The sequence below is a fragment of the Rattus norvegicus genome, chromosome 1 (assembly GCF_036323735.1).
Source record: "Rattus norvegicus strain BN/NHsdMcwi chromosome 1, GRCr8, whole genome shotgun sequence".
Taxonomy (NCBI): Eukaryota; Metazoa; Chordata; class Mammalia; order Rodentia; family Muridae; genus Rattus; species Rattus norvegicus.
Genome location: NC_086019.1, coordinates 56,558,734 through 56,581,574, shown reverse-complemented (window position 1 = coordinate 56,581,574; position 22,841 = coordinate 56,558,734). Strand labels below are relative to the sequence as shown.

Sequence of the window (22,841 nt, the reverse complement as noted above, 5' to 3'; positions counted from 1 at the left end):
ACCTCCATATTGGCCCAAGAGCAATTGTCCTCTTTTACAGGTTCATCCACAGAGCACGTAATTCTGATTGGTGCAACAGTCTGGAAGAGTGAAAGACGTCATCTCCCAAGGGCAAGTGCTGTGCTAGTGGACACTGAGGAGCTGCAGGGATCAGACCCCTCCCCATCCTTCTCCAGCCTCTCTTGTTCTTCCTTGAGATGTTTCCTGCAGACCTGAAAGATCCAGGCAGTCCATGACATGGGTTTGAATTTAATCTCAGGACATTTTATTCATTGCCCAAAAACTAAGACCAGATAAAATTTATTTATTCATTCATTCATTCATTCATTCATTCATTCATTTCTTATATATAAGTACAGGGTAGTTGTCTTTAGAAACAACAGAGAGGTCATCAGATCTAATTAGAGATATTTGTGAGCTGCCATGTGGTTGCTGGGATTTGAACTCAGGACCCCTGGAAGAGCATTCAGTGCTCTTAACCATTTATCAATCTTTCCCATTTCCAAGGTAACTTTTTTACTTTCAACAAGGTATTCTTTATTCAGGTTACATCCTGATCCCAGCTACTCTCCCTCTTCCCTTCCCAGTCCCACCATACAAATCCTTTCTAACAATGCTCTCCCTTCTCTTTGGAGATGGGGATACTCCCTGGGTACCACACCACCCTGGGACATCTAGTCCCAGGTGGACCGAGCACATTCTGCCCCACAGATTTACAATCAGGCAGTCCGGGTATGGGGAAGAGATCCAATGGCAGGCAACAAAGACTGAGACAGTCCTGGATCTACTTGTCAGATGACCCACATGGAGACCAACTGCAGATAGCTACACCAGGCTCTGGAGTTGGTTGCACAGGCTCTAGTATACATGGTCCAAAGTATCTGACTGTAGGGGACTTCTTGTAGTGTTTTTGACCCCTCTAGTTTGCTCACAATTCTCCCTCACTCTTCCACAAGACTTCCCAAGCTCCATCTGATGTTTGGCTGTGGGTTTCAGCTTGTGGATGAAGCCTCTTCAGAGACAAGTATGTTTCTTTTCTGTCCACAAGTATATCAGAGTATCATAAATACTGTCAGAGGTTATCTCTGTCACATAGATGGATCTCACTTTGGGGCAGTCATTGATTGGTTGTTCCCTCAATCTCTGCTATATCTTTATCCCTGCACATTCATTAGCAAGATAGATTTTGAGTTGGTGCTGTGAGTGCATTGATGTCCACTTCCTCGTCTAGAAGTTCTTTCTTGCAACAAGAGGTAGCCATTTCTGTCTCTTGCTCTGGTAGGATTCTAACCTAGGGTCACCCCCGTAGACTCCCCCTATGCTCTCCCTTACCAGCCATCCAGCAAGTCACCAGAGATCCCTGCTCCCTCCTGCCCAGAAAATTTGTATTCCCACTCCCATCCCTCTCCCAAACCCCTCTCCCTTGACCTGATCACTATTTCCGTCTCCTTTCCTGCCTCTTCTCTTAACCTGTTCCATCACTTCATCCTTCTGAGAACTATTTTGTTTTCCCTCTGAGTTAGATTCACACCTCCTCATTTAGGCCGTCCAGAATTCTTTCTTCTTGTCTATCTATCTGTTATCTTACACTGTATGATAATGTCCACCTATAAGTGAGTACACACCATACGTTTTTCTGTGGTTCTGGGTTTCCTCACTCAGGATAACATTCTAAAGTTCATCCATTTGCCTAAAAAGTTCATAATGTATTTATTTTTAATAGCTGAAGAGTATTCCTTTGTATAGATATATACCATATTTTCTGTATCCATTTTTCAGTTGAGGGGTATTTAGGCTTTTTTTAGTTCTTGGCTATGACAGATAAAACCAGTATGAACAAAGTTCATCAAGCATCCTTGTGGGATGGTGGGGCATCTTTTGCGTATATGTCCAGGGGTTGTTTTGCTAAGTCCAGTGGTAAAACGATTCCCACTTTTCTGAGAAACTGCCAATATGATTTTGAAAGTGGATATACAAGTTTGCAATCCAAGCAGCAATGGAGGAGTATTCCCTTTTTTCCACATCCTCACCAGCATGTGCTGGATGTCACTTGAGATTTTTATTTTAGTCATTCTGATTCATGTAAGTTGGAATCACAGGGTGCTTTTGATTTGGATATACCTGATGACCAAGGATGGTGAACAGTTCTTCAAGTGTCTCTTGGCCCTTCGAAGTTCCGCTGATGAATTTAGCTTTGCACCCCATTATTAGATTAGGATATCTGGTTTCTTGTAGTTTAACTTGTTATTTATGTAATTTGGATATTAGTCTTTTGTGAGATATAGGCTTGGTGAAGATCCTTTTCCAACCTGTAGTCTGCCATTTCTCCTATCAAGTGTGTTCTTTTCCTTACAGAAGCTTTTCAGTTTCAAGTTTCGTTTATTGTGGATCTCAATATCTGAGCACCACTGGGGTTCTGTTCGGGAAGTTGTCTCCTGTACCAATGTGCTCAAGCCTATTTTCCAATTTCTCTTGTATCAGGTTTGACGGATAAGGTTTTATGTTGAGGTCTTTGATGCAATTGGACTTGAGTTTTGCAGAGCTTTATACATTAGGGTCATTGCATTCTTCTTTATGCCTGTATCCAATTAGACCAGCACCACCTGTTGAAGATGCTTTCTTATTTTTGTCATATGATTTTGCCTCCTTTCTTGACAATAAGCATCCATAGTTGTGTGGGTTTATTTCAGGGTCTTGGATTTAATTTTATTGATCAATCTGTCTGTTCCTATACCAATACCATATAGTTGTATTACTATAGCTCTGTAGAACAGCAGTAAATCAGAGATGGTGATTCCTCCTGAAATTCTTTTATTGTTCAGGAAAGTTTTAGCTCCCTGTGTTTGTTAAATATTTCACTTGAAGTTGAGAATTGCTCTTTTAAGGTGTGTAAAGACTTGTTTTCAGCTTTGACAGGTATTGCCTTCACAATTTAGATTGGTTTTAGTAAGATGGTAGTTTTCAAATTATTAATCCTACCTGTCCATGACCTTTCTTATGATATCTTCTTCAATTGCTTTAATTGGAGATTAAATTTTTTGTCATACAGATCTTTCCTTTTCTTATAATTGCACTGAGGCCTTTTTGTTATATTATTTGTTGCTATTGTAAATAGTAGTGTTTCCCTAATTTGTCAATCCCTTCATTGTTTGTTTAAAAGAGTCCTACTGATTTTTTTTAATTAAACTTGTATCCATAAACTTTGCTGATGGTGTTTATCAAATGTAGGAGTTATCTGTTCTTTTTAGCTTTGTCAGTCTTGGACCCAGAGGGCAGAATGAACGACTGTAAAGATGACAGGGTGTTTCCTCTATCCTATCTTCTCCTTTGTCATTCCAAGGGCAGTAAGCCTAGAAATTACCTTTCCATTCTTTCTCCAAACTCCATTTGCTTACCAGACAGTGATAGCTGAGAATTCCAGACCACTACTGTGTCATGTGGACCCTGTCTGCAGGAGAATGGTCTCTTAGGGCAGGTGAAATGTTGCCTGTATGTTCTTCAATTTGCATGAGGTGGCTAGAAGGAGGTTTTTATATAAGGCACACAACACATCATTCTTCAACAATGTGAGCCTTCAGATCTGATGTAAATATTTGAGATTGAATATCTAGTTCATGATTTAATTTCAAAAATTCTAAAGAAAGGTTTCAGATTTGATGCTAGGGATTTTATTTTTATCAATTCAAATCAACATTACACTAATCGTTGGTGGACATTATAGGTGACAGTTCTGTTAGAGAGTTAACTAATTCTTCAGAGGTTCCAAAGACTCTAGGACTCTCACAGCATTACACAGCATTCTTGCAGGTAGGAGCAAAGATGTCTGAGAAGAGTGGGAGCTCATAGGTGGCCGTCAAACATAGCTATCTGAAAAGATGTAAATTTAGTAAAGAGATGTAGATACACTGTCAGGAAAGGAAGAAGCGTGTTGCTGTACCTCCTGTGACTTAAGTGCTAGAAGAACACTTGTGTCAGTCGAGTCTGCAACTCTTTCTCAGCATAATAGAGTTATTTAATTTTAATTCCTGAATTTTGCACTGTCATTCCTTAGGTGATTTATGGAAAAAGACCTCAGTTTGCTTATTTTATGTGAAAGGGGATTTTATGATTTCATCACATTTTCTATTTTCAGAATCCCTAATGTGGGTTCAGAAGATTTTTCTGATCCATAGAAATCTGTGCATCAGTGAAATATGCACACTTTCAAATAAAACAGAAGCATTTTCAACCCAAAAATTCTTTTTAATACAAGCTATACGATCAAGTGTTGAAATACAAGCATAAGTATTTTTTTTTACATTTATCGAGTTTCCTATTTGAAAGTGTGTCTTTGCTTTTTCCTCTGTAAGAGAATAGAATGTCCCAGAGAGCTGATGAAGGATTTGCACACTTGTCTTGCCTAGGAAGTGCATTCTCCTTGTTTCTGCAGCACATGGGCAGCCTTTGGTGGCATAACAATACCTCCCAAAGAAGAGCAGGTACCTGCTATCCCTAGTGCATGGGAAGACAGATGCACTCAAGAACCTGCAAGCATCTGAAAAATCTGCATGTGTGTTTGTGAGACCTGTAGTGAAATAGACTTGGCCATCCCTGGGCAGTGAGGTCAGATGTGAATATGTGTTGTAAGAGCACATTGAATAGCATACATTACTGTGGGGAAATGTCTCCTTTCACTGCCCCATGCTAATGCCTGGACTCCCCAAACATATTCACTGATAAGCCCATTGCCTTAAAGGTCTTCTGGTCGTTCATGTTTGAAATGTAAGTGGCCACTCAGTACTGATGGAATGAAGGTATGCTTTATTATCATGGCACAAGGTACACTGATCAGTTCCAGCAGGCTGAAGGGTCAGTGAGATGTTGTGTCCCCTCACTCTCATGCATACTTTGCTTGAGCAGGGCAGCAGGACAGCATCCAAATCTCAGGGGATGGGTGAAATACAAGGAGGGAGTGAGGCGGTTGTTACTCAAAGGATGTAAAGTTCAGATGAACAGGGAATGACTGTGACTACTGTTATATGGTAAACTGTGACACTCCACAGTGTCCTGTAAAAAATGCAAAGGAACTTTAAGAAAGGGAAGGCATGTTTGAGGGTTTAAGGAATTTGGGGGGAACATTTTTGGAAGAGCAGAATTTATATATTAGAATTAGAGTTTGTATTTCGATATTTTAATTTACAGGTTTTTTAAATCTGTGGAGATATCCATTAGAAACTAGATTTGGTCCTGATCGAGGACCATGTCTTCTTATGCACCCTGTCCTGTGTGGGATTTGTGGCTCTGACCTACTGTTTTCCCTGGTCTCTGTACCACTTCATTTTCTGCCAAATCCTACATGAGTCTTCCTCTGTCCATTCCCAGGTAATAAAGTGTTTTCAGAAACACATATACTCATGAATTTATGATACAATTAAAGCAGAATAGGTTGGTTGATTGACTTGGCAGAAGAAATGTTCATCTCCTAAAGTGCCGGGTGATTATGTTTATTTACAAAATTTTTCAACTTATTCACTCAAGGCATTGGGAGGTAAGTGCCAGTCTTGAGGTTGCTTAATCATTTTTAGCAGTATACAGATAGTACTGCCCCTGCTCACCCTGTGATCCCAGGCAGTCACATACATGACAGGTTAGGGGATCAGACGAGAAACCATATGTGTGTGTAACTGTTAACACTGTGAGAAATGAACACAGAACCTGTGCAGGTTGATTGAAGGACCCTATAAGACATTATCTGTTAGGTAGGCTCTCTTGAGATAGTAGAGGGCATGGGGAAGAGTCTCCTCCATCGGAAGGCTCAGGAGGCAGGATCGCAAGTTGGCTGGGAAAGTTAGGTCTCCAGGTGATACGAGTATTCAATGCCACAGTAAATTGATTTGTACTCTACAAGCACTGTGGGGACTCTGTTTTTCTTGAGAAGGCAGAAGCAAAGTCCCATATTCAATGAGCAGGTAATCTACCCAGGAAAACTTCTGTGGGTAGGCATACCGCTTTTGCTTATGAGTGGCCAATGAACAATACCCACCGCCCCTCCCCCTACAGACTTAGCTATGCCCTGAGGGGATTTCCAGAACAGAGTTAGTGGCAGTTTCAGCATCAAATGCCAGTGAGTATGAAGGGAGCCCAGGGAGTTTGAAACCATCTCTCCATGCTCTAAGGGACGTGGAAAAAATAAGAGAACTGGGGTTGTCATCGTAGCACTGTTTTCTGAGTCTTGAGTTCCCTTGGGATGGAGATCAAATTTTCAGAATCTTAGGGAAGTTGACCTGTTTGCTCCCAACTGTCTTTATGGCTCCTTCCTCAAACTCCCACTTGGGTCCTCTCTGACCTTGCATTTGCAGCATCAGCACATCTAGGTCCCCTGACTTGGCACCTCCCTCAGCTATGCTGAACATTCACAGACTCCATACTGAGCAGGATTTGGGAGTACAGCTACTAATACCAAAAATTATGTAACCCTACTCTTTGCCCTCGTAGAGCACACAGCAGAATAAATAAATGGATAAAGTGAACAAAAATATAAACACCATGTGTGGTAATGGCTGCCAAGTAGAGAGTCTGGACCTTACCTGATCTGAAATCAGCCCCACCTAAGGCTTATGGACAGGATACTGGGAAGGGGAAAAACATTTGAAATGTAAGTAAAGAAATATATCTAATAAAAAATTAAAAAACCAACCAACCATACAAACAAACAAACAAACAAAAAAGACTATACTGTGACCTTACCCAGAGAGAAGATGATCTGATCTGCCTCTTAAAAGTGAGATTTTAGCAGGTAGTGCTTGCTGACCAGAGAGGTCAGATGCTTACTGAGCAGCCCCTTAGAAGACAAGGCTTGACTTCCAACTAGCAGACAAGGAAGTCTGTGGGCATGCTCCAAGGAAACTGGTGAGAGCCGCAGGCAGCATTTTGGATCTTTGCAAATTTGCCTAAGTGTACATTGAAGGAAGAAATCTCTGTTCCAGCAACAAGTGCTCAGGTCCTTAAGGAGAGCACAACTCTCCCTGCTTCAAGCTCCAGAAGCTACCCAGAAGCTTCATCCTGGGACTGTACCTTAGCACTAACTCAGGACCACTTTACCTCACCTTGAGAGACTAATCTTAGGACTTCCATCCATCCCAAGATACAGCTGGGCTTGTAGCATCAATTTCAGACTCCAGGGCACACCAAGAATGCACACTGTAATAATCTTTGTGGGCTGTCTCCACATTTGAGCAGAGGTTTCTGTGGGCTTGAGATTGGAAGTCTTGGGTCCAAGAGTTGGCTCCAGTTCTCCTCAGTTTGTAGGTAGCAGATTCCTCTTGATGTCCTGTGTTCTCCCTCTGTACCCTTCTAATGTCTGTGGCTCTAGGGTTCCCTTCATAAGGACCCCAAAGACATTACAACAGAGCCCACTTTTCAGGCTTCCTTGAATCGATGACCTTGAAGGAACTGTCTTTTAGTGTCACCTGCTTAGTGTCAGGGACTTCATCCTTCACCATATGAATTGGGGTGTATCTTGTCCAACCTAAGGCACTCAAGAGAGACTCATAGGGTCAGGGCAAACCTGACAGAAATTTCTCACAGAGCCCCATTCTAATTGGACCAGACTTTGTAAATGTTTGTGTCCCAGGTCTTTCTGGTACTGCTGTCCAAAATTGTTCTCATGGTATAAATCTGTCATTTATGGAGGGAAACTGAACAAAAGGCTTCGCATCAGTAAGGAAGAAAAAGGCAGTCGACTTGTAGATGGAATCCAATTATAAATAGAAGAGACCCTAAGGAATCTGCTAAAATTTAGCACTGAATAGTGAGTTATACAAGACCAATGAATATAAGATCTGTCAGCAGAAATGAAGCAGTTCTGTAGCCTATCAGTAAACAGCACAAAATTAAGGTAAAATTTCTATGTCATACAGCATGTTTAAAAAAATCAAAAGTATTTTCAAATTACTTTGACCAAACACATACTAAACTTTTAACTATAGCTTCTATTATTTTTGAAATCTAGAAAATAATAAACTTCATCAACATATTACAGAGATTTTCATAATCAAGTGAACACATTTAGAAATTGACAGTGTATAACTCAGAGGTTTTCAAACTCACACCATGGGCTCTCTTTACCAATCAGAGTTTAGAAGTGCAGATAATGCTGTCTCACATTACTCTGTGAGAAGATTTAGAGAGTTAATTCCCTAACAGCAGGGTCCGCATCCCAATGTGGAGACAGAATTCCCTTCAAGAGGGTCTAAATCACCTGCAGGTATGAGTAGCCCCCTCAAAGGAAGGACTGAATCTCCTGCAGGCGAGAATGACAAAAATGAGAGGATCCATAGGAGGAGGGACTTAATTTCTTCTCTGATGAGACTGGAGCACCAGCAGGAATTTGACTCTGTAGTCTGAGAGATTATTTTCATCATGATGTTCTGAGTTCCCTGAATCCACAGCTGGAACACTGAGCCACCACCAGGAACACTGAACCTGGACCAGTTGTCTTAAGGGCATTAAATACGAATTTCACTTCTTTGGCTATTAAAATCCCACCATGCTCTAGCTTCCTTCCAACATCCACCACCCTTCATTCCCCACCATCTCAGCTTCTCAATGAATCCTTCCTCTCCTTGATTTTCCAAGCCTACCTACGTCTTATGAGCACCTACACACACACACACACACACACACCTGGCTTTGAAGGGATCAGATTTTTATTTTTAAGGCTGAACTGTTTCTATGGCTTTCTCTGTAAACTCTGCTTCCCAGCTACTTTCCATGGCACCTTCCTGACCAAAAGATAAAAGAGTCTCGAGTGTACAGCTTGCATCCCTGGTAGTCCTCAGGTCTGGAGCTGATGGGCTCAGAGCCATGGGGTGTGTGTGTGTAGCCGGCCAGGCCTTGCTGAGGCTGACTTGTCTTGCCTCTGCAATATGTGAAGGAGTCTTCACAACCTGACAGTTGACTTTCTCCTTGCTGAGACTGTTTCTACCATTTCTTGCACTCTGTTCAATCATGGTATTTCATGTGGGCATGTACATGCTGTGTTGGTCCATTCTTCTTTTGGATCCTGGGTTGCAGGTTAAAGAAAAAAAAGGTAGTTGAACTGGAAACAGAAAATGCTATTCTGACCCTGAGATCCGCATAGGTAATCTTTGTCCTGTAGACTGATTGACTGATGAGACACATGTGAGTGTTAGCTTTGCGGAGACTACTGTAGTTGTAAAAGATGGAAAGGACTGCGGCTTTCCTTTGACGGCTGGTCCCCTCCATTGAGATTGCCACTTAGTGTGTCATCCAGTAGTGGAACAGAAATTAATCCTAAATCTTTCTTCCTCGAGCTCAGAAGTATTTAAGGAATAATGCTTTAATGATACATCCAACAGCTGGTCCTGGACAGCTGTGTTGTACTGTTTATGCACCATGATTCACCCACATTAATTTTAATTGATGTATAGATATAGTAGTCACCTCCAACCCCCAAATACTTGGTCTCAATAAGTGCAAACCCAGGTCATCAGATATGGTTTCTCAGACACCCCACAGCACGCCGCACTCCGAGTGGGATGCTGCACAGTTCAGATGCAGACATTTCCAGTGTGGCTGGGTGTTCAGTGTGCCCTTCATCTCCTCACAGGCTCTTCTGACACAACCTCCACTGAAACTCCAGTTGTTTCCTTTCCTTGGACTTTTGTTTTGAAGTATAGTGCTCTTTTTTCAGGTCCTGATTCTAGAAGGCATTGAATCCCCTGCAGACACACAGTCTGTCTTGTCTTAAACTGGTACGTGTGTGTGTGTGTGTGTGTGTGTGTGTGTGTGTGTGTGTGTGTGTGTGTGTGTGAGTGTGTGTGTGTGTATGTGTGTGGAGTTGTAGTAGTAGTAGTAGTAGTAGTAGTAGTAGTAGTAGTAGTAGTAGTAAATGAAGTTCCACAGACCAAGACAACAACTCAGGATACAGAACCCCCTGCAAGAGATCCTCAGCTGAAAACATGGAATTCAGGAGGGACTGAAGACAGCTGACGTGCAACATGATGCTAATCTTACTAAGATCGTCAACTTTTCACCCAATACCTGTGAAGCTAGAGTAGCTCAGAACACACTGAGAAGTGTAGAGAGAAAGAATTCCATGCCTATTTTCCTCTGCCTATGAGAAATAGGTTTCAGGACCGTAAATAGTTTTTGAGGGTAAGTTTCTCTTTTATAAACATCAGTCTTTTTCTCTTATATACTACTTTAAAATTATTTATTTTTATTTCACTTGCTTTTGTGTTTTACCTGGATGTGCATCTGTGTGTGGCTGTCAGATATCCTAGGAAGTTTGTTGTGTATGGGCAATTCCATGTAAAACAGAACAAAGAGGAAATGCAACATCAACAGTAGCAATCAGGTCTCTCTCCTTAGGCCCCTGTGGATGTAGCTGCCCTTGGGACTGACAGAGTCTTCTTTGTTAATGCATGCCATACACTGAGCTACAGCTGTGATGGCTCCTATCCTATGGCTACCACAGCACCTGAATCTTGCCCTATCTCCAGGATACCTGCATCCAGCCTTGTCTCCAGGCAAACATGCTGAGGAAGAAACATTAGCCACATGTAAACAATGTGGGATTTGTAAGTACACAAAGAATATATTTTCCCTATCAAATATGCATTATAAAAGGAGGATAACATGAAGGAGAGAGATGCTATAGACTAGGACTCCAGTTACACAGTGGTTTCCATATGGATTTGTCAGACATGACTAGGAAGGGTGTTGGGAATCTGTGCAGACTTAGACAAACACAAATGCTTTTCTGTAATGGGATCCAAGAGGAAAACAGGATCAGATGAAAGCTCCTTACCCAAGGATGACCTCTCTTCAGTGAGAAGGCCAGAGTTATGTGTGGCTTCCATTTCAAGATCTCGGGTGGAATGTGTGAGTCAGGTGTCCTTGTGCCTGCTGTTCTCCAGTGCTTTTAACAAGAAGGCTTCCTCCTTCAAAATGGCAAGCTTGAGTGTGGCAAGGTCTCTCCCTTCTGTGGTTGGATTATGGTTGTCCAACAAGGGTGTACATGAGTATATTTACACTGTGTGTATTATGTAGGGCCCATAAAACCCGAAGAGGGTAAGATATTCTAGATCTTGAGTTGCACATGACTGTGAGCTGACTTGGAAGTGTTGAAAATAAGTGAAGGTCCTCTGCAAAGGCAGCCAGTGCTCTCAAACCCTGAACGATCTCTCTAGTTCCTGCTCTGAAGGTTTTCTGATGTCCTGTTGATTACTGTCTGCTCCACCAGCCTGTTCCACAGGAATCAGTCTTATGATTGTGTAGCATCACAACACCAAAAATAGTTTAATCTCTGACTGGATGCCTTTAATGATTTTACAAATGATAAAAATTGACTATATTTGTTTTTGAATATTAACAGTGCCTCTGGAACTAAACTCAGATCATCAGCTATTCCTTTCACCTCTGAACAATCTCAAAAGCTCACACTGTATATTCTGTTCTGTCCTCAGTGTACCATGTATTTCTGTAATCACCAGCATTGTTAAAGCAAGCCAAATGAGATTTCTAAAATCTTCAGATTTTGAAATTTACATTCACACATAGCTTGTGCTACACATCATTAATCCCCCCTTTCAGGAGAGAGCAGGTCTCGTTACTTCAAAACCACCCTTGTGTACAGGGTGAGTTTTAGGACACCTTCAGTTTGTGGTGACACTCTGTCTCAAATTAACCACACAACAACAACAACCCAACCACACTCACACAGAAACACATGCATGGAACACACTCACACACACACACACACACACACACACACACACACACACACACACAGAGCACTGTCCAATTGCTACCGTACTCATTCCTAAAGTGAACTTTCAGTGTAACTGTACTTTAACCTCAACTTCCTCAGTCCTTCCAGTCTGCAGGCTTCTCTTAAACCCTGAGGAATTGGCAACTGACATCAGACCGGTTTCTACTTCCTGGTGGGGTAATTGGTTTGTGTTGTTTTGTTATTTTGTACTCCCTTAGCAGACCTCCCTAGGCTCTGAGAAGATTCCATTCACTTCCTTCAGAGGACTTTAGTGTTTTTAAGTCATACTCAACAAAGTAAGAAACCATTTGTTCTGACTGCAGCATTTAGGATCATGTTGAATAGGTACCAGCAGAATGTACGCTGTTTAAGAAGTAGGTCTGTGGGTTAGGACTAGGTGTAATTTCATCTGCTGAGTGAATGAGTGTTTGCTTCATGTCCTTGCCCCTTTTGCCTTCTGTGGTATTTTTATTCCTGAAGACTAAAGGGTTTGAGTTTGGGTTGGATCCTTCTGTGATTTCAGTGTCCAATACCTCTAGACCTATACTGTAAGTGTGACCAGATTAACAGGGCTGTTGATTTTCCATGGAGATGCTTGTTTACATTTTTACTTAATCCACATCTTATGTGAAAGTGGAGGGAGTGCAGCTTGCTGGCTCTGCAGCAACACACCAAGACCCAGAGTTAAGGTTCTCTCTGTTACTGATTCGAATTCCTGAATCACCATGACATTTTGCATGAGCTATCCTCCACTGTCTCGGGCATTTGAGTACTCCTTTCCCAGTTGGTGACTCTGTTTGGGAAGATTCAGGAGGTGTGCCCTTGCTGGAGAAAGAATGTCAGCGGGGCTGGGCTTTGAGGTTTTAGTGCTTTTGCACCACTCCCAATGCACCATCTGCTTTGTACTTGTGATTCTAGTGTCATACCTCAGCCTCCTCCTCCTTCCACCATGCCCTGTAGTCATGGAACTTAACCTCTGCTAACACACGTTCTCTGAAATAGAATCACTAATGTCCTACTTGTTTTATAGTTTGCTGTGCTCATGGCATTTCTGTCACAGAAATGCAAATGTAACTAATGCAGAAGGTGACTTAATGGAGTGGACTCTTGCTGTGTGACACCTGACGATGCCAGGTTGTACTTGTTTCTTGTTTTGGGAAATGTGTAAGAATTCCAGTGCTCTAAGATGAGTTTAATGGGCTACACTGGCAAGAACTTGGGAGTCAGGAGTGCCAAGAGCTATTCAGACTGTGGAAGCCCAGGAGAAGGGGATTCAGAAGGAAAAAAAATGTTTGTAACTGGTCTAGGATAATTCCTATGAGGCTTTTACAAAAATGTGGCTTCCTTTCTGCCCACATCCTAAAAACTTACTTGAGGCTAAATTCAAAAGTAATAAACAAATTTCTTTGATGAAAATTTGAAGAGAGCCCAGTATGGCCTCTGTCATACTGTGCTTATACTCTTCAATGAAAAATAGCAAATGGGGCAAAAAGAAATACAAAATGTACAGTTTACAGAGAAAAAGACACTGGGAAGACTAATATTATAGCCAATGCCTATACCAGAAGAGAGCCTGAAATTGCTTGGAGATTAGCATCTTAATAAGAGGCCATGTCTCCTCAGGTGAAGACATCACTCAACTAACTTAGTAATCTGTGGTAGAAAATGACTTACTTAGAGTTTTCCTGCTATTAACAGACACCATGACCAAAGCAACTCTTATAAGAAGAACATTTATTTGGGTTTGGCTTACAAGTTCAGAAGTTTGGCTCATTATCATCAAGGTAGGGGCATGGCAGCATCTAGGCAGACATGTTGCAGGAGGAGCTGGGAGTTCTACATCTTCAACTGAAGGCTGCTACTAGAAAACTGATTTTCATGCAGCTAGGACAAGGAACATAAGGGTCACATCTACAGTGACACACTTCCTCAATCAAGGCTACACCTATCCAATGAGGGCTCATCTGCAAATAGTCCCACTCCCTGGGCTCAGCATATTCAAATCAACACATGAACATTAGGTATTTTCAGTTCCTGATATAACTTTTGATCACAAACTGCTGCTGCTATGGTTCATGGGGTCCAGGTCTTCTAGAAATCAAGCATCTTCTCATGTACTCTAATCAGTCACTGGAAGTAAGGAAGCTCAAGAAAGGACTGCTGTGTGGTCTGAGACAGCTGAGAAAGTCTGCTTGAGAAGGTGTGTCAATTTTCTTCTCTACATGGAGATAGTATGGAGGTTACCTGACCTTATCTGGCCAGTTTTCATGTTTGGAACCCCTGGACCCTATTCATTGTCAGGTAGGAAAGTGTCATTTGGCACTCAATGACAACTTGTGCCTATCGTGTACCCAATGTTGATAGATGACTTAAGAATGTAGGTTTGAAAGGTGTCCAGTTCTATCTGGGAAGGAGAACAGCAGGCCTGAGAGGAACAGGCTTCATGTGCAGAGGGAGGTATCATCTGTACGTGGGTGGGAGAAGTTTAGAGACGGTTAGTCAAACCTGTGTATCCAGGAGAGCTCAGTTAACTGTGGAAACAATAAGAGTAAAGGTAACTTTGAACTTGGAGGAAGAGAAGATTTGTTGCAACTGTTTGTGGACTGTGCTTCAGAGATGATGAGACATAGAGAAGCTCTGTCTTGGGTTCATGGCACTAAGCATGCTAGCTGAGTACTTCACATCTTAAGTTGTGTATGATTTTAGGGGTCTTACACAGAGGTTATCACCTTATCTACCAAGAGCATCTTGCTTTACTTCTAGCAGTCACATGAATTTAAATTTCCTACTTGTTTGTGTTCTTAAAAACTCACTGATTAGTTTTAGCTGAGCCTCCTGGGAGACTTTGCTCTTAAGTGCTGTAAGTTTTACATATTTGGTGATTAACATAAATAACTATACATAGGTCAATACAGGGCCCACACTGACATCACCTTGCTATCTGGAGCTGTTAGCTCCTAGGCCAAGGTTCTCAAATGTCTCTGCCTCAGAAAGAAATGTGGTAGTTTGATTTCATAATCTACTCACATTCCTTTTGTCACCCAGGATATCTGCTAGAATGAGAGGATTCTGTCCCATGCAGGACAATCTAGATACTGCTCCCCCAGCAGGAATGAAAGGGCCACTTCCTGTCTCTGAGGGGCAGTCCCTGGTGTTCACTGTAATGTCACCCAACAGTCCCACCTTGAATCTGCTGTTCCACTTGAGCCTGGAGCCTCCCTTTTATTCTGGGAGATAAACAGGTATCTCCAGCTAGGCAGAGTGGTTCAAACATGAGATTTCGTGAGGGCAGTGAGAGTGGTGTATACACATTGAGGGTTTCAGATTGAATGATACTGAACTTAATGTACTTCCTATTAGAGTCATCTGTGAGTGACATGTGAGCTTTGTATTAAAATTTACTTTTACGTCCAAGATTTCATGGTATGTCAATGCCCTACTTGCTTTTGAAGATGTCCAAGGAACTGGATATAAAAGAGAAAATACAAATCAGAAAATGTTCCTAGGTGTACAGCACTTGTTTAGATGTGCAAGTCCCAGTGCTCAACTCCAAGAGCACACATTATGCCTTAGAAATAGATGATAAGTGCTCTCTCTCTCTCTCTCTCTCTCTCTCTCTCTCTCTCTCTCTCTCTCTTTCTCTCATGAGTGTGTGTGTGTGTGTGTGTGTGTGTGTGTGTGTGTGTGCTTGTATATGTATGTGAGAACCTGAAGGTGAGCCCAGGGTCTGCATGGTCCAGTTGGTACAAGGATCCCACATTGTTTGACTCTCATGTAGACAAGTATAATGTTGTTGGGGTGACCAGCATATAAACATTGGGACACGAGAGAACTATTTACAAAGCCAACAGTTTTGACTGATTTATGTGAATTAGGGCAGATTTGAGAGCACACTTAAGAGATTTAAACTGTGTTTGAGAAAATTATATATATATATATATATATATATATATGTATACACACACACACACATCATATCCCTGTACACCCCTTGGTTGGTGGTCTATTTACTGGAAGCACTGGGTGGTCCAGCCAGCATATGTTGTTCTTCCTATATCGCAAGACCTCCTCTGTCACAGGACATCCACTGTTTAAGCACCACCACTACCTCAGGAAGTCCACTGTCTGTGTGTCAACTCCACTGTTACAGGACTTCAAGTGTCTCAGTATCTCAACTATCACAGGACTTCTACTGTGCCGGAGCTCAAGTGTCTTACAACGTCCAATGTCATAAGATCATCAATGTCACAAGAACTCCATTGTCTGAGGAACTGCACTGTCCAAACAACACTATGATTGCAGGACATCCACTGTGGAAACACCTCTACTATAGTAGGGCCTCCACTATCCATATATCAACTCGACTGTCACAGATCACCAATTGCTGCAGGACCTCCACTGTCACAGGACCTCCACTGTAGGAGCACTACAACTGTCGCAGGATCTCCAGTGTCTTATAACCTGCTCTATCCCAGGACTTCCACTGTTGTAGCACCACCATGGTCACAGCAACTACACTGTTTCAGGACATCAACTGAAGCAGGACCTCCAATGATGCTCCAACTTCTCTGTCATGTGATCTCTACAGTTACAGGAATACTCCTGTATCATCAATTCCAATAGCTGGACCTCAGTTGTCACAGGACCTCCACTGTAGCCGAACCTTCAATTTTGCAGCACCTCCACTGTAGGTAGAATGACCTCCCCTATCGCAGTGCCTCCACTTTCAAAGGACCTTCACTGTCACAGAACCTGCACAATTTCAGTGCCTCTGCTGTTGCAGGACCTACCTCTTCACAGGATCTGCACTGTTGCAGCAACTCTAATTGCACTTTTACAAAGGCATTACTGGTTATTAGATTTGAGGCTCAATGGAATGTGATGTTACTTTCGTAAACATAAGAATTTGTTCTGTGCCTCTTGTGATTAATGCCACATGTGCTAGGACCAGTAACTTATGGAAAGATTCCATGAGGTCATAGCACTCTCCACCTCACCTTGTGGAAACTGGTGTTTTCAGAGGATGATAAACTTCAGGTGAAGGGATGCAGTCAGCAAGACCACGCTCTAGAGTGGGGTACACAGCAGTCATATTGAGTCCCTGCTGGGAAGAAATCCAGAAGAGGGAGAAGGCTTGGGTTAGAGGAAGAATCGTAAAATATTTAGAGAATATAAGAAGGTAAGAATTATGGGGAACTGGAAAACAGAGCCAGAGGAAGAATGAGCACAGAGCAAACTGGGATGGACAAAGCACAAATGTACCTGGGTTGTGCCTTCTGCATGTTCTCTGGACGATCGCCTTGTGCCTCATTTCTGGGAGAACACTCTCTTCTCCCCATATAAAGTTTGTTTCTTGAAAGAAAGCAGCAACACAACTTCATTAGTGAATTCCCTATTGAAATTTGTTCGTTCCTTCAAAGCCTCTGGGAAGGCCCTAGCTGGGGAAAGTCCTCTCTGCTGAGAAACAGCAGGAAAGTAGGTTGTCCTCTGTGTTCTCATTGCTACTGCTCTTCTAAGTGTGGTTGATTGTTGATTGAAGACACAGGGCACTTCCAGCATGTATGTATGCTTTATTCAGTGTGGGTGGCATTGGCTGTATCCTGAAAAGAAGGGCAGACCCTTCTGCCTCCTCTTTGACTAGGCTTAAGATCATAGTCAGACACTTAACCATTGGAAGATGAGACCAATGTGTCTACAGTGTACTCACTTCTATTCCTCTTTAGTCCTAGAGGGAAATCAGTGCCATCAGCAAGGGTGGGGAATGGGGCCCTAACTGGACAAACTTGCTGAGCCTGGGTTATGCAGCCATGCCGGTGAATAGCTTCCCCTTACATTAAGTAATAAGATGCCATGCTCTGGTTGTACCTTCCCTGATACAGTGAATCTATAATCTCTTGGCCTCAAAACCCAATATATTACATTGCTTTCACAAGTGGAGTGTCTGGCATGAGAGGGATCATTTCCTCATAGGGATTTGGGAACCACTTACAGTCTTCATTGAGCATGGGTGTGTCATCACCTATGTGACTGTTAGCCCATATCTGTGATTCACTGTCATTAGGAGGCTAAGCTGCCTCTTCTGACACCCCACAGTGGGCCGGATACACACCACTCACAACCTGTCTCCTCAGCTCTTGTATGACAAAATGTAACCCTACTCCTAAGTCCATATGTTGGGTTTATTTTGTTTTTGGAACATCCTAACGTTTTCCTAGGAAGAGATCAGGTGCACCATTAGGATAAGCACCATGCTGCCAGTTCAGCATTTGCCCAAATTTGACTTGCCTTGAAGGCCAAAGTTGATGATTTTGACTTTTCCATTCTTCTCTAACAGAATATAATCTGGTTTCAGGTCACTGTGTACTTTTACAGTGCCCATAGCCGTAGATTAAGCCTGCTAATATTTACCCAAATATTTCCTTGACCCTGTACTCCTCTAAGGGGAAAGACTTTCAAATGTATTTGTAAAGCTGTAAAATTTCAACCAGTTTCATGATAAGTTATTAGACTTGTCTCAGACTCAATTGGAGAAGCAAGATGATGTTGGGGTGGATGAAAATCTTCATTATATTTGCCATGGTCATGTTTGGCTGGCACCATTGCTTCTTCTTTGCATGCACTTTGATAACCCCTGTAGCAGAACTTCCACTGTCCCAACACCTGCACTATCCCAAGACCTCCACAGTCAAAGGACCAATATTGTGGTAGGGTGTCTGTGGTCAGGCAACTTCACTGTCTCAGACCCTCCAAATTGCAAGACCTTTACAGGCACTGGAAGTTACTGTCCCTAAACTTCCACTGTTGGAGTACCTCAACTGTAACAAGGACCTCTATCATTGCAGAACCCCCTTGTCATAGCACCTCTACAATTAAAAGAAGTCCACTGTCAAATGACCTCCAGTGTCTCAGCCCCTCCACTGTTGCAGGATCTCTACTGTCTCAGGATCACTACTGTTGCAGGACCTCCCCTCTCTCAGCAGCTCCAATTTGCAGGAGCTCTCCTATCAGAGGACATTTACATTTTCTGTACTTCCAGTGTCACAGCACCTCAACTGTTAAAAGAATTTCCATACTCACAGGACCGCCAATGTCTCAGTAACTCCACTGTCCTAGGACCTTTATGTTATAGGACCTCTGCTGACACAAGATGTCCACTGTTGCTAGACTTCCACTGTCATAACCACTCAACCATTACAAGGACTGCAATTTTGGCATGACCTCCACTGTCCCATCCCCTCCAGTGTCATAGGACCTCCACTCTCACAGGATAATCCACTGTCTCAGCAAGGCCAATTTTCAGGACCTCTACTAGGACAGGATATCCATGGTAGCTGGACGTACACTGTTGAAGTACCTCAACTGTTGCAGGACCCACAGCGTTGCAGGACATGGACCCTCTCAGCTTCTAGAATTTGCAGGACCTCTACTGGCACAGAAATCCCACTGTTGCTGGAGATCCACTGTCATTGAAAATGCATTGTCTCATGATATTCACTGTTGCTGGACCAATAGTGTGGCAGCACCTCCATTTTATCCAAACCCCTCCACTGATGCAGGATCTCCACTTTTGTCGTACCTTCACTGTCCAAGCAAACCAACTATTTCAGGATCTCCAGTGTCTCAGGGCATTCACTAATGCCCGTCCTCCAACGTTGTAGGATATCCACTTTCTCAACAGCTACACTTTGGCAGGACCTCTATTGGCAGAGAAAGTCCACTGTTGCTGGACCTCCACTGTCAGTGCAAATGCACTCATTCAGGACCTCTACTTTTCTAAGGACCTCTAATATTGCAGGACCTCTAATGTCCCAGGACCTCAAGTGATGCAGCACCTCCTTTGTCCCATCACCTTTACTGTCCCAGAACCTCCACTTTCCCAAGACCTATTCTGTTGCAGGGCCTCCAAAGTTGGAAGAACTGCACTGTATCAAGACCTCAACTATTGCAGGACCTCCATCATTTTAGGAACACAAAAGTTACACTGTCCATAACCTTCATTCTCCTAGCACCTCCACTCTCACAGGACCTACACTGTTGGCAGGAACTCCAATGTCTATGCAACTGCACTGTCTCAGGACCTCAATGTTCCAGAACCTCCAATGGTGCAGGACCTCCACTGTCATGGACCTCCACTGTCTCAGGACATCCACTCTATCACCACCTAGACTTTTGCAGGACCTCTACTGGCCCAGGATCTCCATTGTTGCTGGTCTTACATTGTCTATAGACCTCTACTATCACAGAAATGCCACTGTTGTAGAACCTTCACTGTCACAGGGCCTCCACTGTCCAAGACCTCCACTGTTGCAGAACATCCACTCTTGCAGCATGTGCATTGTCTCCTGACCTCCACTACAGCAGTCAAATCTCCACTGTATCGTGACTTCCACTCGTGCAGGTCTTCCAATGTTGCATGACCTCCAATGTGAAAGTAACTCCACTATCTCAGTGCCTCCACTGTTACAGGACCTACACTGTCAGAGGATCTGCACTGCTGCACCAGCTCCACTGTCACATTTTTGAAAGCATTGCTTGTTGTTAGTGTTGAGGCTTCATGAAATGTGATGCTACCTCTGAAAAGTTAAGAATTTTTTCTTCAGCTCTTGTGATTAATGTCCAGATGTGCTAGATCAGTAGCGCATAGAAAACTCAATGAGCCGATAGCCTTCGAAGCCTCACCTTGTGGGTTCTGTTGTCTTTTGGGAGTGCTAAAGTCCAGGTGAAGGCATGTGGTCAGAAGGATAACTCTAGTGTGGGGTACACATCAGTTGTGTTGAGTTCCTGCTGGGAAGGGTAGAAATCCAGAACTGAAAGAAGGCTTATGGTGGAGTAAGAATCATACAATGCTAGAATAGGTGAAACAGAAACAATTTTGCAGAAATGGAAACCAGAGACACAGGAGGAACCAGCACAGAACAAACTGGGTAGGACAAAGCACAAAGGTACCTGCGCTGAGCCTGCCTGCTGCTTGTTCTTTGGATGTACTCTAGCCTTTATTTCTCAGGAGAGACACTGTGCTGTCCCAGGAGAGTTTTCTTGCTTGATGGAGCACAGGAATACTGCTTGATTTGGATATTCCTAATTTCTTGGTCCACCCTGTAAATCATCTGAGCATGCTCCTGCTTGGGACAGTCTTGCCCTCTCCTGAGGCCCAGAGGGATAATAGGATGTCTTCTGTGGTTTCATTGCTGCTTTCGTTCTCCCTGAGGCTGCTTGTTGACTGAAGGCAGAAGACACCCTGCCATGTATGTTTTGTCCAGTGTGCTGTCACCTGGAGTGGCCTGAAGAAAAGGCCAGTCCCAGTGGTTCTTCTGAATCTTCTATGACTAGAGTTATGGACATAGGCATAAAAGAGGCCATGGGGAATGACAAGTTCAATGTGCCAATGGTGGGTTGGTTTCCACTCCTCTGAAGTCCTAGAGGGAAAGCAGCATAATCTTTAAGGGTAGGGAATGGAGCCCTAACTGGACTCAATGAGGGAGCCTGGTTATGAAGCCAGCACCTGGATAGCCTGCCCTTTCAGTAAGCCATTGGACGCCATTATCCGTTAATAATTTTTTTTGATTTAAAGAATCTTTATTTCTTGGGCTTAGAACTGAATATATTACATCACTTCCACAATTCTAGGGTGTGGCCTGAGGTATCATTTCCTCATAGGGATTTGGGAAACCCTCCCATTATTTGAAGCAAGGTTGCATTATGAGGTTTGTGACTGTCAGCCTATATCTGGGGTTTACTGTGATTAAGAGATAATGATGATGGTTGACCATCATAAACGTTGACAAAGAGGAGTTCAGGGGCAACAGAAGTGTAAGCACCACAGTGGTGCTTCAGCATTTGCCCTGGTTCAACTCGGGTACTAAGGCGAAATTCGATTATTTTGTTTTTTTCCATTAATATCCAAGATAAATACTATTTGGCTTCAGGTCCCTGTGAAATATTGTGTGCCCAGGGCAGTAGTTCATCACTGCTAATATTTGCAATATATTTTACTGACTTGTCCTGCTTTAGGTAGCCATACTTTTGGATGTATTTGTAAAACTGTTGAGCTTCAACAAGCTCCAAGACAAGATATAATATTGTTTTGGTCTCAATTATTTGAAGAAGCCACGTGATGTTGGGGTTGTCACCCATCATCATCACTGCCATGGTCATTACTGGCTGGCATTATTATTTCTCCATTACAAGGACTTTGACAGCCACTGTCACAGGACCTAATCTGTGGTAGAACCTCCACTCTCAGGCAACTCCACTTTCTCAGGACCTCCAAATTGCAGGACCTCCCCTGGCATAGAATGTACATTTTTGCAGGACTTTCACTCTTGTAGCAACTCAACTCTTAAAAGACATCCACTTTAGCAAGATTTCCAGTGTCTTAGCACCTCCCTTCTTGAAGGACCCCCACTATTGTAGGACCTCCACTGTTGCAGCACATCCATTCTCTCAGCATCTAGAATTTTGCAGAATGTCAACTGGCATAGAAAGTCCACAGTTGCTGGTTCTTCAATGTCATGATAAATCCACCGTATCAGGACCTTCACTGTTGCAGGACCTCCAGTGTTGAAGCACATACACTGTTTCAGGGCCACCACTATCACAGGACCTTCTCTGTCACAGGATCGCCACTCTCTCAGCACTTATGCAGTCACAGGACCTTCATTGATTTGGACCTCCACTCTTGGAGAACCTCCACTGGTCAAGCACATCCACTATCTCAGAAACTCCAGTGTCTCGGGACATTCACTGTTGCAGGATCTCCCATGTCTTAGCACACTTATTTTTGCAGGACCTCCACTCTCGCAGACTCATCTCTACTGTCTCAGGACCTACACTATAACTGTTGGACCTCTAATGTCACAGGACCTCAAATGACACTGGATCTCCACTGTCCAATCACCTTAACTGTCCCAACTCCTTCACTGTCGCAGGACCTACACTGTTGCAGGACCTCCAATATCGGACCAATTTCCTGTCTCAGGGACCTCCAATGTTGCATGACCTCCACTGTTAAAAGATATCCACAGTTGCAGGATAGCTAGTAGAGTTTTGCAGGACCTGTAGTGGC

At 43.0% G+C, this 22,841-nt stretch overlaps 1 long non-coding RNA gene across 6 annotated transcripts in view; it reads left to right on the top strand.

Annotated features, from left to right (window-relative positions):
• LOC134482762 (uncharacterized) overlaps positions 1–22,841 on the top strand; it is a 79,228-nt gene that overhangs the window by 27,919 nt on the left and 28,468 nt on the right. For all 6 annotated transcript variants that reach the window (XR_010059321.1, XR_010059316.1, XR_010059318.1 and 3 more), the window contains one exon: positions 41–22,841. This exon is cut by the window's right edge. This is a non-coding gene — a long non-coding RNA (uncharacterized LOC134482762). The remainder of the gene's footprint in view (positions 1–40) is intronic.